This window comes from Protobothrops mucrosquamatus, unplaced genomic scaffold (genome assembly GCF_001527695.2).
Source record: "Protobothrops mucrosquamatus isolate PMUCROS unplaced genomic scaffold, P.Mucros_1.0 scaffold3964, whole genome shotgun sequence".
NCBI lineage: Eukaryota > Metazoa > Chordata > Lepidosauria > Squamata > Viperidae > Protobothrops > Protobothrops mucrosquamatus.
In genome coordinates, this window is record NW_015389905.1 from 41319 (window position 1) to 49509 (window position 8191).

The 8191-nt window shown below is 41.9% G+C and overlaps 1 pseudogene; it reads left to right on the plus strand.

Moving 5' to 3' along the window:
• Nucleotides 1–6861, plus strand: part of LOC107298434 — a 14162-nt pseudogene extending 7301 nt beyond the window's left edge.
• The last annotated feature ends 1330 nt before the right edge of the window (nt 6862–8191 follow it).

An 8191-nucleotide genomic window follows, 5' to 3' on the forward strand; every position in this document is an offset into this window, starting at 1 on the left:
AGACAGACAGACAGACAGACAGACAGACAGACAGACAGACAGATAGGGCAGGCAGGCAAGATAGATAGGTAGGTAGGTGGGTGGATGGATGGATGGATGTTAAGCAACCTTAAGATGCATGGACTTCAACTCCTGGAATTCCCTAGGCACCACGCTGACTGGCGTATTCTGGGAGTTGAAGTCCACACTTAAAGTTGCTGAGGTTGAGAAACCCCTGAGATAGATAACAAATAAACTTTGCGTACAGAACTCCGGGAGAACACATGGAAAAGTGCTCTAAAACTGAGTAGATTGCCACCAACCCTTTAAAGCGCGGCTTTGGTTTATAATGTTGATCCCCCTACTATTATGTTTCAAGACTTTTATCTGAGTAGCGGAAGACCCTCTGTTCATCTGGTTCTCTGTTTCCAGAGAAATAGTGGAACACATGGTGCAGCACTTTAAAGCACAGATATTTGGAGATCGCAAGCCAGTATTTGACGGGAGGAAAAACCTCTACACCGCCATGCCGCTTCCGATTGGGAGAGATAAAGTAAGTATATAATGCTAAGTTGAGCTCTCGACTTCTGTTCGCGCGAATAATATTATTACGGTTGGGGTTCACCTTGCCTCCCATCACTTTCTGTGGCTCCTTTTTTTTGTTTTTTTTCATTAAAAGGGGTGCTAACTTTTTTTTTTAATACCTTCTAAAAAGCTTTCAGTTCTTGGTAGGGGAATTCACTTCCATCCCTCCCCTCCGTCTTCCAGCGCGCCTGTTTAAGCAGAAAGAATCATCTTGTACTGCTTTCCAAATGTTGCAGGTGGAATTGGAGGTCACGCTGCCAGGAGAGGGGAAGGACCGAATATTTAAGGTGGCCATCAAGTGGATGTCGGTTGTGAGTCTCCAGGCCTTGCACGACGCTCTCTCCGGCCGCCTTCCAAGCGTTCCTTTTGAAACCATCCAAGCTCTCGATGTGGTGATGAGGCACCTGCCCTCTATGAGGTGAGAGATAAATCCTTTTATCCACCATCCGGTCAGAGCTGAAGAAGCTTCTGGGATGAGAAGTGAAATGTCTTCAAAGAAAAACAAGGACATCCAGTTGTCTCCAGGGTTGTCTCACCTTTGGGACAACCCTGACCTGGATGATGGAGAACCTCTATAGGTCAGGGGTAGGCAACCTTGGCTCTTTTATGACTGGTGGACTTCAACTCCCAGAATTCCTGAGCCAACCACGCTGAGGGGAAAGGGAGAGGTTTCCAAGTTGAGCCAGGCTGGCTCAGGAATTCTGGGAGTTGAAGTCCACGAGTCATGAGGGAGCCATAGTTCCCCCATGCTGGCTCAGGAATTCTGGGAGTTGAAGTCCATCAGTCATAAAAGAGCCAAGGTTGCCTATCCTTGGCCTAGTCCATTGTTTCCCCACTTCAGCAACTTTAAGACGTGTGGACTTCAACTCCCAGAATTCCTTAGCTAGCCACGCTGAGGGGAAAGGGAGAGGTTTCTAAGCTGAGACATGCTGGCTCAGGAATTCTGGGAGTTGAAGTCCACGAGTCATAACAGAGCCAAGGTTGCCTACCCCTGGATTAGACATTCCCACATGAAAGTTCAGAGGCAGTCATAAACTGAGAAGGTGCTCCTTGTTGGTCCCTCGACCCCCCATTTTTCTTTCTCAGAAGCCTTTGAATTACTAAAAGAAGAGAACACAGGTAGTCCTCGATTTACATCCGTTCACAGTGACTGCTCAGAGTTCGCGATCTCTTCTGCCACGGTTGTTAAGTGAATCACTACATTTGTTAAAGAATCATCAAGTCAAGTATTAAATGTTGAAATAGGAGGAATTTTGGTTACTAAATTTAAGATATATGGAAATTACCAGAAAATAAGAATAAGAATAAGAAAATAAGAATAAGAATATTCTATTGTATCACTAATCAGTTGATGTAAGATGGTGAGAACTCAGATAGATAAGACATGTATTCTGAACATTAGATCTTGTGATGAATTGTGATAAAGGGAATTGGGGTTATTTAAAATTTGGAAATTATAAATATCAAACATGGAATATAAATATCAATGGGAAACCAAAAATTGGGAAAAATTAATCAGGACATTGATTGTCTAAAAAGATTGAATGTCAAAACAACTAGAATATGTATAAACTAAAAATTATTGATAAATGCAAGAAAGTTATTTTTTATTTAATTGATATAACAAGAATTGTACTAATTTAAAGATGAGACAGTAAATACTAAGGGGAAAAGAGGGGAAACATTTAATGTAATAGTTTGAGATCTGTACTAAAGATATTGGTATGTTATGGAATTATTGACCAACTCAGCTGCCACGTTGCTTTTCCAATACTTAAATGTAAAACTAGAAAACCAATAACATTTTCTTAAAAAAAGAATCGTCCAGTCAAGTGAATTTGGCTTTCCCCCGTTGATTTAACTTGTCAGAAGCCAGCCTGGGGTGCTGCGACCGTCCTAAAAACAAGCACCCCCAGTTTGATCATGGGACCACAGGGAATGCTGCATCGGTCATAAGTGTGAGAATTGGTCATAAGTCACTTTTCCAGTGCTGTTGTAACTTTGCACCGTTATTACATAGATGATTGTTAAGTCGAGGATTACCTGCACTCGGCCAATATGGTTCTGAACTGGGTTATGATACAGTTGAGAATCCAGTGGGGGAAAAAGATGCTTCCTAATTTTTTTGTGATAACATATATATATATTTATTTTTTAAATGGCAGATATACTCCAGTGGGCCGATCCTTTTTTACTGCATCAGAAGGATGTTCCAATCCTTTGGGAGGCGGTAGAGAAGTCTGGTTTGGATTCCATCAGTCGGTCAGGCCTTCCCTGTGGAAAATGATGCTGAACATCGACGGTAGGTTTCTTGTTTTAATCACCCGGAAGGGCACAGCTGAACTAGACCCGAAGAATCTATAAAAGCCACTTGGGTGCTATTGATTTGCTTTCGTCTGCTTTGTCTTTCTTAGTCTCCGCAACCGCCTTTTATAAGGCACAGCCAGTAATTGAATTTGTATGTGAAGTTCTTGATTTCAAAAGTATTGAAGAACAACAGAAACCTCTGACAGATTCCCAAAGGGTTAAGTTTACCAAAGAAATTAAAGGTAAGACACGAAAAAAAGTGTTTGAAATGAGACGACAGAAACTTTTTTTTCTTGGCGTTGAATGCGCAGTCTGTCAAATTGGACCAATCCCCTTTTTAAAGAAATCTTCTAATAAGCCTTTCACCTGTTACACCTTTTCACTCCGCAGAAAGGAACTTTTAAGATAATGTTTCCTTATTCCAGTGAAAACTTGCCTTCAGTTTTTCTTAAAAATGGCATAAGACAGATGGACTAAGCTTCAGTGTTACGTTACATTTTAAATTTTGAAAGGACTATCCACTGATTCGGAATGTTTTATAAAATTACTGCCTCTGTGCAGTCCCTCGATTTATGGGAGACAAGAATTTCTGTCCCTTTTCTGGGTTTTCCATTAACTGTATTTGTTGATCAGTTGAATCTTCTGTCATAATATTTAATTGTTCCACTTTTTCTATTATATTCTCTGTAGTTGATTTTTTAGTTGTAATCAAAGTTTGAGTTCATATATCTGGGCTGACATCTTGCTCTTTTTTGTAACTTCTTATTTCAACAGTAGATGTAAGAATAGTTTTATAAATTGCTTTCAACATAAAGAGAATCTGTTCCTGATCTTCATCCATATTCTTTTAGTAGTGTATTAGGTTAAAAGCTTTACAATCAAGAGAATGCAAAAAAAAAAAATATTTTTTTGACACTGAGTATAGAACACAGTTGAGCTTCTCACAGCTGATATCTCAAGGTTACAAAAGTCTTATCTATAGTCTGGGCTACTGGCCAAGTCTCTTTTAAGCAATAACAAATTGTAATATCAGGTTTAGCCACAAGATGTCGCCCATACCATTTAGAATTTTCTTTTAAGTCCAAAATTTTTATAATCTTTTCAATTTTACTTCTTTTTTGTAAGTAAAAACCCAGATCTTCAATAAGAATAAAACATCTTTTAGTCCACAAACTTTAAAAAAATAAAATTCCAATTAGGATCAAGTTATTCTTGCAATGTTTTAAACTCCCCTGGATAGTCAGTCGCCACTGTTTTTAGAGGGAGGGATAGAATCTCCCTTCCCTCTCCACAGGGGGGGAAAGTATTTTGAGCAGCTTATGCAGGTAAAAAAGATAGGTAGAATTTAAGAGAGGTAGATCTCACCCAGTCTCATCCGCGCTGCTTTATAATTGCCTGATGGTAAATGTGGCTTCGGCTGTCTGCAGCCTAGTGACGAGTCATATTTCTATGGCCGGTCTTTGTCCACCGGTTTGGAGGCCTGCCCCGGATCGAGCGGAAGGGCTACTGCCCTCCCGCGATCAAGGGGGGATCCCCTCCTTGCTGGTCGCCCCTACAGGGCGACTTTCGATCCTTTCCAGGGTCCCCCAATGAAGCGAAACTGGACGTGGAAGATGGAGCTCGCCTTCCAGACATCCATGGCGGCCGCGTCGGAAACCGGAAGTCAGGAGACAAGAATTTCTGTTGTTAGGCAAGATGGTCATTCAAGGAATTACACCCCATTTTATGACTTTTTTGTCATGGTTGCTAAGCAAATCACAGTAGTTGTTAAGGGAATCATATGGTTGTTAAGTGAATTGGCCTCCCCCACTGACTTTGCTTGTTGGAAGCTGGCTAGGTCTCAAATGTCAATTACATGTTGCAACTTGCCAAGCCCCCAAATTTTGATCACGTGACGGGGAGGATGCTGAGTAGGTTGTAAGCGCGAAGACTGATTGTTAGCCATTATTTTCAGGGCCATTGTAATAGTTGAAGAGTTGTTAAATGAACGGTTGTAACTTGAGGACGGCCTGTACTGTTGTGAGTTTTCACAAACTGAGCTCTGTCAAGAGAGAAAATAATGATTCGGTTCCTGTGTTACTAGGCCTGAAGGTGGAAATCACTCACTGTGGACAAATGAAAAGAAAATATCGCGTCTGCAACGTTACGAGAAGACCAGCAAGTCACCAAACGTAATATCGACGTTTTGTTTATTTTTGCAGTTATTTAAAAATAACCATTATGCATAACTATATTCCAGTGATGGCGAACCTTTTAGAGACCGAGTGCCCAAACTGCAACCCAAAACCAACTTATGCATCGTCGGGTGCTGGGTGGGTGTGGCCCATTGGCTGGGCGTGGCCCATTGGGTGGGCGTGGCTGCGGTGGTAACGGCAGACTGGGTGGGACTAAAAGGTTCAATCAATCAATTCCAACTTTGCAAGATCTTTTTTTTTCTGCGAGAAGTTGAAATTGACTGATTGATTGAACCTTTTTTTTTTGCACACGACGGCGGAGGCCTAAAGTGAAAAGGTTTTATAAAACCCAGCTGAAGGCCTAGGACTGGGGCGACGGCGCGTGTGCCCACAGAGAGGGCTCTGAGTGCCGCCTCTGGCACCCGTGCCACAGGTTCGACACCACTGCTATATTCCATATCCAGTGCTTGGGATCCTGTATCTCCTCAGCAGATAAATGATCAGGCAAAAAAAAAGGACATATATCATATGGCTTTATTCCATATACCAGTTTCAAAAATTCTGATCCGAGGGAATAGTTTTTTTTTCATAGGGAGATGGTGTCCTGTTTGTGAAGATTTTATTTTGACCCATCGGGACTTGTTCATTTGATTGAAATGCTTGGTAAATTCTGGTTTTAGAAGTTGAATAACAGAATAACAGAGTTGGAAGGGACCTTGGAGGTCATCTAGTCCAACCCCCTGCTCAGGCAGGAAGCCCTATACCATTTCAGACAAATGGCTCTCCAGTCTCTTCTTAAAAACTTCCAGTGTTGAAGCATTCACCACTTCTGGAGGCAGGTTGTTCCACTGGTTAATTGTTCTCACTGTCAGGAAGTTTCTCCTTAGTTCCAGGTTGCTTCTCTCCTTGATTAGTTTCCATCCGTTGCTTCTTGTCCTGCCTTCAGGCGCTTTGGAGAAGAGCTTGACCGCCCTCTTCTTTGTGGCAACCCCTGAATTATTGGAAGACTGCTATCCTGTCACCCCTAGTTTGAATCTGAGATGCATTTTGAGTAGACTCAACATGTTAACTCTGGTTGTGGTTTCCAGATTGGCTGTTACATGAAAGGTGGCCTCTGAATCATAAACAGAGATTGAAAAAAACCATGTCTATATTCAGAATAGGATATTATAAATTATTTAGGAATGCGCCTTCAAAGTGGGAACTGTTAGTAACTGTTAATAACTGTTAATAATAATAATAATAATAATAATAATAATAATAATAATAATAATAATAATAATAATAATAATAATAATAGTAAAGTTGGAAAGGACCTTGGAGGTCATCTAGTCCAACCCCCTGCTCAGGCAGGAAACCCTATACCATTTCGGACAAATGGCTGTTGTGCCCTCATTAAGAATTGGTTAGCATTGGATTGGACAATCTCTTAACCAGGGGTCCCCAACCACCTGGGCCACGGACTGGTACTAGTCAGTGGTACTGGTCAGGAACTGGGCTGCACAGCTAGAGGTGAGCACTGGGCGAGCAAAAATGCGATCTAGGTTGTGTATTCCCCCCCCCTGGTGCCCAAAAGCTTGGGGACTTCTGCTCTAAACTATCTTACGTGAGGTGACTTGTAGAAATGCTAAATTGTCTTTTTCTCCCCTTAAACTTGTCGTTCTGCAGGTTTCCCCTTCAGCAGGAAAGCGGCCAGACTGTTGAATGCACGGTAGCTCAATATTTTAAGGATAGGCACAAACTGGTGTTGCGCTATCCTCACCTCCCATGTTTACAAGTTGGACAGGAGCAGAAACACACGTACCTTCCCTTAGAGGTAATCTTGTCGCCGTTGAGGCGGTCCCCCCCTCCCCTCCCCGGGTCTATTTCTCCTTATTTTGATTCTAAAACACGGCTTTTGTCATGATTTGGCATGTTATTCCCCCCCCACTACCAGGCTGCCATCTTTTCCTGTCTTAAAGGGGGAGGGCAGAGACGTAGAATATAAAACTCGGTCAATGCAAAGACGCTCTTTTGTTTCTGAAGTTGCTTAACGAAAAACTTTTCTGTTCTCACTGAAGCAAAACCAGAAGATGTGCCTGTCAATTACTGGTCTTGGGTGTCTGTCTGTCTGTCTGTCTGTCTGTCTGTCTGTCTGTCTGTCTGTCTGTCTGTCTGTCTGTCTGTCTGTCTGTCTGTCTCTCTCTCTCTCTCTCTCTCTCTCTCTCTCTCTCTCTGTGTTTTATAAAGGGCACTATGGGGAAAAATGTTTTTGGGACGCCTCAGAGGAAAATTCAGTTGACCTATGACTGGCACTGTTGAAGCTAGGAAGTATCTGATCCATCCTTTAGATCAGTGGTTCTTAACCTTTTTGAACGAATCGCCCCCTTGAGCCAATGAGGAAGTTGTCATCGCCCCCCTCCCCCAACATAACCTCTCAATCACAACATAGGAAATAATTCTTCAATTTATGCAGACACTTGTTTTGTTTTCTTTAAAATTGTCATCAGGACATATCGATGCAAATAATTTATTTCCAGTCTTTTTCCCATATCTCAACTGTGTGAAAAACTTTGGTGCCACCCGTCACTTTATTCCCAAACTTCGTGATACATGTATTTCATTATTATCTTATTTATTCAAGACACTTAAATATAATGACCACTGAAAACTAAATTCAATTGCAAGAAAGTGAAATGCCCGAAAAGAAAAACAGTAACATTTAATGATTGAATTACAAGTGAAATTTAAGACGCAAAAAGAAATATAAAAAGGGTAGAGGCTGCTGCGCAATGCGCATGAAGATAAGAAATGCGTATTCACATATGTACGGTGTTCTGTACTGAAGCTAGCTGGAGGAACATTTGAAAACACAATTCAATCCACTAATAGCGAGCAATCTGATGTTTTTGTACAACAGATATACAGCGATTCACTGTACGAAAAAGTCTCAAAAGTGTCCCCAAAACTTCTCGCTCCATCGTCCCCATATCGCCCCCTTTTTGTTCCTTCGCGCCCGCGTCGCCCCTTTTTGTTCCATTGCACTCCTGAAAAAATGAAATCGCCCCCTGGGGGGGCGATATCGCCCAGGTTAAGAACCACTGCTTTAGATGAGAGTTTAGATCAGTGGTTCTCAACCTTTTTAATGCCGCGACCCCCAACCAGTC